This window comes from Papilio polytes, unplaced genomic scaffold, assembly GCF_000836215.1.
Source record: "Papilio polytes unplaced genomic scaffold, Ppol_1.0 DF824269.1, whole genome shotgun sequence".
NCBI lineage: Eukaryota > Metazoa > Arthropoda > Insecta > Lepidoptera > Papilionidae > Papilio > Papilio polytes.
In genome coordinates, this window is record NW_013524935.1 from 441,087 (window position 1) to 454,645 (window position 13,559).

At 34.0% G+C, this 13,559-nt stretch overlaps 1 protein-coding gene across 1 annotated transcript in view; it reads right to left on the reverse strand.

The window, feature by feature from the left end:
* Window positions 1-13,559, reverse strand: part of LOC106106615 (uncharacterized protein CG3556) — a 41,207-nt gene that overhangs the window by 25,267 nt on the left and 2,381 nt on the right. The gene's annotated exons all lie outside the window — the stretch shown is intronic.

Sequence of the window (13,559 nt, forward strand, 5' to 3'; positions counted from 1 at the left end):
ATTATAAATACGAAAGTTAAGATGGATGGATGTTAGAGTTTGTCTTAACTGCTGAACAGATTTGAAGTTTGATACAGATGTAGAGGATAGTCTAGAAGGCAACTTTTAATCCAGAAAAAGGTTACTGTTCCTGTGGAATACATTAATTTTGTTTATTTAAGTTTTTGTTTTTGTTTTTGGTAATCCTTTTTTTGCCCGAGGGCAATGCTTTTCGCATACTCCGCGCTCATGGGAAAGCGGTAGTTATGTGGGACTCTCCCCCCATAATGGAGGGTATACCCACCAAACCCCTCGGTTCCTCCAACGCAGTGTGCCGGAGCCACGTTCACGCTATCGCTTACGTCCGCGACCCATATTTGGTAATCCTACTTTTAGTCCAAATAATTGATTTAACTCAATAATATAAGAACTACATAAAAATAAGGAAAGTTGTTATAATAAAAAAAATATTTTTTGTAAATTTTGGTAAACTTGTTTTTTTAATCACAGTTCTTAACACAGAGACTCGTTAGGACCCCATTAATTTAACGTCGACTGACAAGCGCTCTTATAAATACAGACTGAAACATTGTATTAAAAAAATATGAGATGGAATGAAAAATATGAACGAGAAAAATATTTTAGGTAAAACTTAAAAAAAAAACTTAAAACAACAGTAGGAACTGTTCTAAACAATAAAAAAAATCATCATCCACTTGCCCTTATCCCTTACGGAGGGTCTGCACAGTACGTGCTGCTCTTCCATACATCTTTATCAGCCGTCATATCTGAATCCATTCCCTTAAGCGTATCCTCTTTCACACAATCCATACTTTCTTCGGTCTTCCTCTTTGTAGCCATCCACATTCATTCTTAACACTTTTTGGTTTATGTCCCCATCGTTTCGTCGCATAACATGTCCATAACCTTTGGCAATCATACGCGAGTCGCGGGCGAAAGCTAGTTTTAAATAAAGGTTGATATTTAATAGTTATATCCTGAACTCACTAAAATAATTAATATAACTATTAAAACATAAAAATCTAGATTTCCCTGAAATATTAAAACAATCTATAAACTAAATTGTTTACACATTAATAAGACGTCATTATAATCGTATAGTTTTTTGATGACGGTAACAGGCTTCTGTATCAGAATAAAGTAATTTATTCTCAATTGTTTTAAACAAATAACAAAACAGAATCAACATTAAAAATTAAAATGACAAATTATCCGAACATTTTCATTAAATTTTGTGTAATTCATAAAACTCTACATGAGAAAGACATAGTAAGTTGTTGGAACAAAACGAAGCAGTTTCTCGTAATCCTGTGTACTGGAACAATTTAAAGTGGAACAAAGAGAAAGGGAACAAAAACAAAGCGCACTTGGTGCTCATTAAAATCGGCAGCAGCTGGGACGACGGGACTCAGCTCAACACAGATTTCATTGTAATACGAACAGATTTATGATTTACTTGCTATCGCCCGGGACTCCGTCCGCGTGGAATTAACAAAAAAAAGTTAGCCTACACAGTCTCACGTTTTAATAATTTTTAAATTACATTCACAAAATGGCGCGAACACGTGGATGACGTCACGAACGCGTGATGCGTCGCTCGTACTCCCCCGCCCCCCCCTCCTTGTTTCCGCCGCGCTTGCGTCACCTCGAGACTGCTTGTGCTATGGCGCGTAAAACTATTACTATGCGCCTGACTTCTATTATTTTGATATATAACTATTCCCGTTTTGATAAAATCCGCATGTATTTGAATGTAATTTGTTACCTTCTGATGTAATTGGTATGGTGCTCTTGTATGATGGTAGTATTTGATATGATTGCTTCTTAGATCCGGACTTTTTGGACCATCTCTAAACTGGTACCATTGTTAAAATCTTCTTTATTTGCTGATAAACACACACACTAATAACAGTAATTGGTAAAATTGCATTGTTATTATAAAAGCATTGCTTTCACCCTCATTCGCGCCTAAATCCTCGTTGTTTTTTTTAAAGTCAAATTATTTCTTGGCGGCCAGTACGACATTAAATATACATCCAAAATAATTTTGCAATTCAAGCAATTTTAATTAAACAATTAACTTTTTTATAAAGCATATTACTTTTAATGTAAATATGCTTTTACCTTTAATTAATGAAAATATATTTACAATTGTTGTCAGCGCCATCTATTGTCAATTATTGCTTAACCATAAACTTTTTATAGATCGCGTTATGATATCACCAAATATGTTTTATTACGTTTTGTTATGTTTTTTTAAGTCGCACAAGAATTCTATTATGCCTGTCTAAACGTCTTAACTAGTTTGCAACATAAAAAGATTACTTTATGCTACATAAGTTTTGAAACAAATAATAGAACTGTAATAAAATTAAACTGTCTTGAATTTTGATTTAGAAAAAAAAATCTCGTTATATTTCCATACTCAAGTCATAGGATACTAGTATATAATTTTATTTCTGCTTACACAAGTTGTCCTTTTGATTTTCTTAATAATGAGAGTATATTCAACTCGAGTCATTTTACGATTGCATTGCATTTGGTTAGCATTTTCAATTCTCAAACAGCTGGCGTCGCGCCAAACGCCCGACTCGGACTTGCTAATGAATAAATTGACCAATTATGGCCCCGAACGAGTTAGTTTAACTACCACCTTGCTTCTGTTAGCCTGGTACATTTGTAGCGTTTATATTTCACGCAATCCTAGTTGACCTGGGTTCATTTTATAATTTCACAGTTTACTAAATTACTAAATTAAGTCGTATTTTTAGAGCGCACACTCCTTTGATTAAACTATCGCACAACTGTTTAGTCGCGCTTTGATTCCTATGAGCTTATGGAGTTGCGCACACTACTCGTTTTTTAGTTGTGGGACCAAACAGTTGAATTGGCTGCGAAACAATCGACAATCGCACAACAGTTACGCGATAGTTCAGTCAGTTTTAAAGTTAATTTTATCCTTTCTAACTTTCATTATTTGGATGTATCAATTTTTAAAAATAAAGTTACTTTTAAAAACACCAAAATTATAGAAATAAATATTGTATAGGAACTTATCTAGCCTTGAGATTATCTCTGAATGTATAATTCAACCATTCTTTCATGAAACTTCGTCTTGTCTCGAAAGTTTTAGCTGTAGGTAAATTACAAACTTTTGTAATAATCTTTTCCTATCTGATAAAACTCGACATCAAATTGAACAAAGAATTAATTACGAACGTGGTTTAAAATCTTAAAAGCGAGTTCAAGGAGGTAAATGGAAACGCACGTGTAGTTTAAAAAGACGAGGTGAACGCAAAGGTGATATGTACATATGTGATGAACGCGTATACTAACGATTTTAGGGCCTGTCCCACTGGCTGATAGGCTCAGATAGCTTAAAAATGACGTCACTGTCAGATAAGAAAACATCATCAACTTGCCCTTATCCCTTATAGATGGTCGGCATAGTATGTGCTGCCCTTCCATACATCGCTGTCAGCCATCAGATAAAATAACAAAATCCGATATTTCCATCACACATTTTACACGTTGGATTGTTATGAGACTTTACAATTTACCGGGAAAGGCCCTTAATTTTTATTAATACAACATTGGTTCTTAGAACTTTGAGTGTATTTATCTACTAGCCTCGTTATACATTAAAATTGTGCTTAAAATGGAAAGATAATGGAATAGAAACTTAATGGATGAAATCCACCGGGATCCGCATAATATTGCCTTTAAATCGGTAATCGAAAAGGAAATCCTAAAACGAAAATTGAATTGTTTTAGAGTGAAAGTAAATGAAATTATTTTCTCTTCACATTTGCTTAATGTATTGGATATTCTAAAAAGATGCTGAAGATATATTACAGGGAATTTGATTAAACATGACCGATGGTGAAATCCATCTTAGTTGTACCCTAACACTGATCAATCAACGTTTTGCTAAAAGACTTCGAATGACTTGTCAGAATTTATGTATTAGATTTGTACTAAAAAATCTTGTCAAAACACCTCATAAGAATCTTGGCATTATGGAAAAATAAGGTAATATATAAGCCGATAATCATACATCATGGTAACACGAATGGATAAGATACGAAATGAGTATATTAGAGGAAGTTTGAGAGTAGCCCCAGTAGTAAGTAAGAAGTTAAAAGTTAGCATGGTATGGGCATGTTATGAGGAGTGCTGAATCACATGTTACAAGGAGAACGTTAGTTATGAGTGTGGAGGTACATCGGTAGCCGTAGACCAAGAAAGAGGTGACATGATCAAAAAGGGAGTGCTGACTGTGATGACGTATGATAGAGTTATGTGGAGTACAAAACCGTGCTGTGCCGACCCTACAGGAGTAGGATAAAGAGGAGGATCATGTGATGATAATGATATGTTCTAACAACATAGTTATTACTGAGATTTTTATAAACTTCATTGTAAATTTACGACCACCTATGGCAGATAAGTATCTATCAGATAAACTATCAGTCGCTGAACATTCTGTTAACATCGATTCATTAGTTGAACTATTACGTAAGCGGTTTTCAAAAAGTAAATACTTACAAATGATCTGTTCCAACGTAAAGCAATTCCTGTGCAATTTCCGTTCCTTGTCAAAGTCACTTCAACTTGATCCCTCATTCTCCACTCATCGTACTCGAGAGGGAAAACTTTTACGGCCTTATTAACTTCCGTTTTGTTTACAAGAGAATTTCTTAACCATTTCCTATCAAAGACTAAACATTAACGTACATGATACAAGTAGACTTTTATTTTGATTCAAACTTATTTGAAGTGATATTTCAAATCATATTATTCATACTAATATTATAAATGTAAAAGTTTAGATGGATGGATGGATGTTTGTTAGAGTTTGTAGCCTAAAGAGATCCTGAACGGATCTAGATTAAATTTGACAAAGATGTAGACATAGTCTAGAAGAACACATATTCCACGCAGACGGAGTCGCGGGCAAAAGCTGTAAAATAGTTCATTGTTTAACAAGTAAACTGAAACCGAATTTACTTTAGCAAATTTCTATCAAAGCAGTAAAACATAGAACTTCCATGTTCAAATTCAATTAAAAATAAATTAACAACGGCATCTGAAGAGCTTTCGGATAAGCCTGCAAGTTGAATTTGCAATTTAAAACAAACCTGTTTTCGCTTTGAAAAGGAATAATAAATGTTAAGGACTGTAAGTTAAACAAAGCCAGTTCTTTAAATAGAGTAGTTTACTTCTTTTTAATTTGAAATGCACTTTTTTAAAATGAAAACTGCCTTTAAACAGTCCAATTTTTAATGAAATGTTATCCAATTCTTGTACTAGTTTTGTTTAATTACTTGAAACTTGATTTTGGCATTTTACATGATGTTGGCGCCTATGTCATCTTCATATGGATCCCTAATGATCGACTACGGACATCACTAGGAACAGCGTCACACGGACATCACTATTGTACATTCATTCACTCTCTTGCACTTCGTCTGTTAATCTGCGCGGTCATGCATCTCGCGCTAATCTATTCATTCTTATTACTACCAAAATGTAACATTAATTAAACAACCATGAAGCTAAGTCCCAGCGTTTTATTATGTCCACACGATAAGAGGCATAAACACATGATTTATATTTCTGAATTTAAATGATAACTTAATAGACCTCACATCAAATTAAGCACTTTTTTACTTCCATATTATAAAAATATATTATAATTGTCAATGTATACTATAACACAAGAAACTAACTATACTAAAGGGGTAGCCTAAGATCACAGAATCATCCTGTATCTAATAAACAACAACAAATTAAACTATTCCATCTTATAAACAAAGTATGTAGTATATATTTTAGTTCCTCATTCCCAAAGTTGTTAAGATAGTATGCAATAAACTTAAATATTCATCTAAGTTCCACTAACTACGGTCGGCTCGCTGCCAGGAGTTCGCATTTATAGACTAACTAAACTGAACAATATGCGGCCTGGGTTATTATATAAATACTTCAGCTGTTTCACTTTATAACTAGTTGTTTTCATTAACATTTATAGTGGTACTAATATGGTTAATTCTGAATTTTATCATAACTCACGCCCGTAATCCATAGGCAGAATATGGACCTTCGTTCGAATCTGTCCTGACTATCCTATCTTGAATTTCATACATCTACATGTCGAATAGGAATGCTCTCGATACTTAGTTATTTCGTCAATCGAAAATTTCTTTAATAAAGGAAATTAAAAGTCCTAGAACGGAAACCTTTTCCTTCCAATCGTTTGAATAAAATAAACATTGAGTCTAGATGTGACGGAAAATTGTATGGTAACGGAATATAATTATTAAACTAGTATTAACCCGTGGCCCTGTTCGTTTGGAAGTACAAAAACAAAAGTAAATAGCCTATGTGTTTTCGAACTATCACTACATCGCCAAATTTCATCGAAATCCGTTTATCAGTTTACGCTCCAAACTCTAGCATACATCCATCCATCTAAACTTTTTCTTTTAAATATAATAATACTAGCAGTTGCTCGCGACTTTGCTTGCGTGAAACTAAAATATGTAGCCTATGTTACTCACAAATAAATTACCTTTCTAACGGTGAAAGAATTTTTAAAATCGGCCCAATAGTTTTTGAGTTATTTCAATACATGCAAAAATACGAATCTTTCCTCTTTATAATATTTGTATAGATTAGTAAGGCATTAAGATAAGATTTTTAAATCATTGCTCATTTTTATAAGAATAAAAATATTATAGTTTCTAAAATCTTTACAGTAAAATGAGCTGTATTATATAAAAATCACGCACGACCCGTCAAACTTTATGGAAAAATATTACTCTCGGTAGCCCGAGGGAAATTTAAGCGAGTTCATGCGGAGTTCATGCGAGCCTGGTAACCCTCCTCGGGTACGAGGGGAATTGAACGCTTACCGTGAAATAAATATGACTGACAGGGTTATTTTAATATCATATAAGGCAATAATAATCGGTAAGATGGATACTTGAAATGTTACATGTGAAATTTTCGTTGCAAAGCAAGCGGCCATTTGAATTCACCGAAATCACAAAGCGATCGATGACCTTAGCTATAATTTCCATGTTTCTTACCTTTAATCGACAGGGAAGGGGACGCAAAAAAAATATATTTCCCCTAATCACCCTCAGAATTAATACCATAAATTTACCCTTTTATATTTGTTATTGTGGCAAATGTTTTCAAGTAAAGGAAAAAGTTCAAATTTAAAAAATAATTACGTTTTCTGTATTTTACAATACACTCCTAAATTTTTGTATTCATATCAGTTTTCCTCTAATAATTGAATACGTACGTGACAATTTATTATTAAAGTTCAATGTTCAAGAATTAACTAATGTACAGTCGGAAACACTGTCGGTGTTCCACCTTAAAAGCTACAATCGTTTGAATGTTTTGAATCGAGACGTTTAAAAGTTAGTGCTGTACTTCTAGTAAAGGAAAAGGACCGAAAAAAGTATGGATGGATTGCCTGAAAGAGGATATGCTTAAGAAATGAGTGGATTCAGATATGACGGCTGATAGAGATGTATGGGAGAGCAGCACATATTCTGCCGACCCTCCATAAGGGATAAGGGCAAGTTAATGATGATGAGTGATGTACTTCTAGTTTCTTTTTACTATTATGCCCACGTTTGCACTCACTGCTTTAGTTAGTTATTTATAGACGGCGTAATTTGTCTCGTTGCATGACCAAGGCATTTCCTGAAATAGAAAACCGCTGATTTTCGCGATTGTACCTTTTTTCTTTTATCAGAGTGCCACCACAGCGCTCAGTCGGGAATACTAACGAACCTAATCCAGTTAGCAAACCGCGCTCGGACAAACACCCACTGATTTTTATTTAATAAAAATACACCATTGATTGTAAAGGTGTTATAGTTATAATATTTAAAAAGCAAATTAAAGATAATACATACGTAATAATTTTCACTGTTTTATTAAAATTAAATACCATAAGAGGGCGCATATTTAACTTAAATATGGCAGAACTGTTGTGCGATTGTCGATTGTTTCGCAGCCAATTCAATTGTTTAGTTGCACAACTAAAAATCGAGTAGTGTGCACCTTCATATAACCTCATAGGAAATCAAAGCTCGATTAACATGCGATAGCGTAGTCAAAAATGTCTGCGCGCTCTTACGTTACTTAAATATTATGTCAATACTTGTTGTAAGCGTAGAAATATCCCTTAAGGCCTATCCCACCACTGGCTGATAGCAGCTCAGATAGCTTAAAAATGACGTCACTGGCAGCAACAAACTCGAACGAACAAAATCTGATATTCCCATCACATGTTGGATTGTTATCAGACAATTTACAATTTGTTGGGAAAGACCCTTAGTATTTTTTCCAATAATTCAACTATGTCATTTATTATTTTAACAGTTTTAAAATGTTATTAGGGAAACTATTTTCAGTAAACCTCGTAGTTTACACTTTCAAAATAAAGTTATCGTCAAGCGATTGCTGTAGACATTAATAAAACTTGCATAAAAGTTAAACTTTCCAAAGTCTCTTTCAAGTTCTTACAAAATTTCTGCACAAAACCGAGCAAACTATTTACAAAATTGGAAGCGCAAAGTACTTTGTACAGCGTCTTTTGTTGCGGCATCTTTACAGCAGCCTTTATTTGAAGATAAAATAATACTAATTAGTTATGAAAATGTTGACTTTCTATTATAAAACATGGTGTACCATAAAGGCGAAAATGTTATAGCCTTTTTGATACTACTAGTATTACTAGCTATCGATCGCCATTCGTGTTGAACTAAAAAAAACAAAAGCGACTAATCTATGTGTTCCATCAGACTATCCTCTACTATACCAAATTTCATCCAAATCCGTTCAGCCGTTTATACTCGTAACAAACATCCATCTATCTTAACTTTCGCATTTATAAAATTAGTATTATTACGTACTATTTACACTAACATCAAGCAGCAAGAATTTTGTTACCATTCGCTTGTTGTAGAATCTAAACGTAAGTTTGAAGGATTGCATACCAAGTGTTGGGCATCTCTAAAGAGGCGCAAAGCGGCCCACAGGGATAGGCTGAAAATCAGCTCCGCGTGGCATTGCCTATGTGGTACACGCTGATCCTACAGCCCATTGTTACCATTTTTTTGTGTTAAATATATTCACTGTATGTAAATGTATATGATGACAATAAAGAGGTGTTTGTTTTATTTTATTTTAGTTATTAAAACAACATTAAAATATGTTACAGCGTCCACGTGGAGAATAATCCACGCACTCCAAATTCCATTAAAATTGACGCCTTATAGATTGTTATCCACTGTTACGAAGTCAAGTGTTTAACGTTTCAGAATATGTTAGCGACTACAATACCTTATAATACACAAGAAATATTTTTGTAACGCATGAAATACCCCAGAGTGGGTTAGAAATAATTTAATTAGTGTTAGTGACCGAGGCGACGTCGACACGCTGATCCGATTAAAGGGCAACTTGTAGTTCAAACTCATGTAATTATTATGAAATTCTACCTATTACATACATTCTAACATACAACAAAATTCATACATGTAATTCCCAAAGTAACTAAGGATGTAGAATCGTTAAATCGTTACTTATAGAACATTACCATATATTAACACTAAGTGAACATTTAAATAGATATTTAACGACTAATGGTGGTTTGCTGAAGTTTAGATTTATTTTATCAATACCTACGGATTCTTTAGTATTTAACCGAAGTTACGTAGTTCGGTTACGCATTTCAAGAATTTATTGAACCAATAACAGTAACGAATGGTTAAATGTAGTTGAGAAACCAGCCATAAGTCAGTGTTTAAGTACTTGTAGTTTCTATTTTGCCAATTTAGTTTTCAATATCACACTTGTAGGTAGTTTTTATTTCAATAAAACCTGTATGGTATGGTCCTAACTCGCTTCAGTTATCAGCTCACCATAGCGTATATAATACAGCCTTCATAAAACGTGTCACCGACGAGCGTTGATTACGCGACCTAAAAAGTTCGCTCAGTTGAACATCTAAGCGTTGTTATGTGCTATTCATCGTTCAAAATATTGATTTGAATGATTCTTAAAATAAGCAATTTTACAGCTGAATGAGAGAGATATTTGGTTATACATCACATAAGTCGTGTTTAAATAGAGATGGAAATTAACTGACAGTCATAATTAACAAAATTTATATTCAGGTAATACTAAATGTAACGTCATGATAGCGCGATCTATTACGATGCTAACGCCATCTAGTGACACAATTCAAATACTATTAGTTCAATGTTATGTGCAATTAAACACTGTCTCAACTATCACACTAAAAGCGCACATTTGACTAAACTATCGCACAACTGTTTAGTCTCGCTTTGATTCCTATGATCTTATATGGAGGTGCGCACACTAATCGATTTTTAAGTTTGCTAAACAGTTGAATTGGCTGCGAAACAATCGATAGTTACAACAGTGGGATAGTTTAGTCAAAGGAGTGCGCCCGCTATAATAATTTAAGGACATACCATTGGTATATCCAACATTTACTTCAAACGATATGTAGATACTTTAACAAGATTTATTCGGATTGTAAGCGTATGTTAACGGATACAGATATTTCACGCTCCGACACATTTCCATATATTTCCGGATATTGTCTCCACGCCCACGGATTCCACGGGAAATAGTACTTCATAACATCTTATGAGTTATTGCGAAACGGTATTTTTATTTCTAGTATAGATATCGTCCGCGACTCCGTCCGCGTGAAATTAAAAAAAAATGAGTAGCCTATGTGTTCTTCCAGACTATTCTCTACATCTATGCCAAATTTTATCGAAATCCGTTCAGTCATTTAGGCTACAGACTCTAGCAAACATCCATCCATCCATCTAAACTCTCGCATTTATTATATTAGTTAAGTGAGATAGGAAGATGTATTTTATTTTTCCAACATATTACGAAGTAAAAATGTTTTCGGACAAAAAAACTTGAATCTCACTGATGTCATAAATACTTATGTAAGTTTGAAAGATGTTTTTTATACGTTTACCCAAAAGAATTAAACGGATCTCGATGAAAGGCAACAGAGAAGTCTGAAATGGCGAATCCAAGACTATGCCAATATTATATAGAAAAAGATTTGCATTTTTGTATGTGTTAAAATAACTCAAAAAATACTGGGCCGATTTCAAAAATCTTTCACCATTTGAAAGCTACGTTATCGCTAACATGAGCTATATTTTATTAATTTTACGTAGACGAAGTTGCGAGAAACAGACTCTGAAATAAATAAATTACTCTAGTAACATGGGTAGATATTTTCATCCTGTTCATTCGTATTAAATAAAAGTGAAACGACAATATCATAGAACTATAATCGATTACCGTAACCTAAAATCTGTTAAGATAATAAAAATCTTTACAAAAAACTTCACGTATTTTCTGAAACGGTAGAAATTTAATTTTGCAGAGTACATTTTCATTTGCATGGAATTTCCTTTGATGTTTTTTTCAAAAGGTTCAGACAAAAACGTGTTACACAAAGGTGATTAAAAAATCTGATTAATACTAAAACTAGGTTACATATATTTGCTTGGAACTGTAACGCATAATGACATCCATAGAAGGCCGCAGAAAGGGAAAGAAGGACGTCAAAAAGCCACTAAAAGACATTGCTAAGAAAAAGCATTAGAGAAAGAAACAGAAAAACAGCCAGAAATCTAGAACGCTCTATATCGAAAACTACTACAATAATTCTTTGCAACCATAATTTTATATTATAAGATAATATACTTTTTAGGAACTTTGGTAGCTCTGGGGTAGCTTGACTTCTAATCCACAGGTCCCGGGTTTTCGAATTTCATATGTACATAATTTACCCGACGTTCTTACAGCCAGAGTGGTTGACTATGGCTTGTCACCCTTAACTTAGGAGAGGCGCCGAGTCCCTCATTGGAGACGTATAGTGAGCTGGTGATGATCGTAGCTTAAGGAAAACAAATAATCTATTTAGAGAAACAGATGTCTTTAACAATGCTATGCTGTCACTTGAGTTAGTTTAATTCTAAGTTAAAGCAAAACTTAGTTCTGTAACAATAATCTAGGGTTATGACAAGGGTCGGATATTAACATCTGTAACTAATTTTAGTTCGCTCTAAAATATACAATAAACGTTAATTCAACATTTCTAACTAATTCGAAAACGGAGATTGTCAATATTCTTTTCTCTAGAATAGAACTTTAGTTATACCACGAATCTACGGTTTGTAGCGTGTCAACACTTGAAACTAAATTATCGCACAACTGTTTAGTCTCGCTTTCCTAAGAGCTATGGAGGTGCGCATACTACCTGATTTTTATTGCAACTGAACAGATTAATTGGCTGCAAAACAATGGACTATAAAAGCATAACAGTTATGCGATAGTTTGGTCAAAGACGTGCGCCCGCTATAACAAATCACGAAGATATGGAGGAACGTCTGACCTCTCTGCACGAGGTAGATGGCGTGTTTTTTCTTCACAGAGTACAACGTTCTTCACTGATATTTGAAGAACTATCAAGATTTATGAGAACATTATTACCAAAGTTTTGGATAAATGATTAGGAATGCATGAATGTTTAGTTGGCTCAGTGTCGTTGAACTATCGCAGTTTAGTCACGTTCCCGGTGTCCAAATGGTCGAACAGCTGGCACGGGGCCAAGCCCGACACAGACACTAATGGATAAATTGATCAATTGTGGCTTGAATCAAGTTATTTTAACTATAGCCTTGCTTCTGCTAGCCTAGTATATGTAAAATATGAACAGCTGCTTCAACTTTTTAAAAAAATGTTTTAAAAAATCTTTTTCAGTTTTTTTTTCGAAAGTAAAAAATACGCTGCAACCAGCTTCTCCAAAAGTAGGTTAAAATCAACAAAACTTCATTTATAAACATATCTACAGCTGCGGGCAAATTGAAAACTTTTGTAATAATCTTTTTATGGTAAAAAAAATTAGGCACGCTTGAAAAACCTTCGCCTACGAGCGCTGAGAGAATAAAAATTAAAACAATAGCCTGCTATTTTAAAATTCCTTTAAAAGCTCCTGTAAAGTTAGATGCAGGTAAAAGATTTATACTAAAATCTATAAAATATTTCTTAATATTATTATATTATAAGAATATAAAATATACTGGCTGTTCTGTTTGTCAATATTCAAATGTTTAAATGACCCAAAAGCCGAGCCATTGGCTAACATTTACCGTGGCAATGTTACTTCTTTACTGCTATTCGCTTATAGTTTTTGTCTCTTTCTTGCACAACTATTTTTGCAATCTATTCCGCTCCTAAACTATATGGCGAGAAAATATGTAGCCTGTAGCATGTTGTAAACGTAGGGCATTTTATTAAAAAAGGGTTTATTCAGAAATATGCTGTTATTGCTGACATCCGGCATAACAAAGTATGTCATCATCACCAGCTCACTAAACGTCCCCACTGAGGGACTTGGAGCCTAGTAAGGGGTGACTAGGCCATAGTCAACCACGCTGGCCCAGTGCGGGTTGGTTGACTTC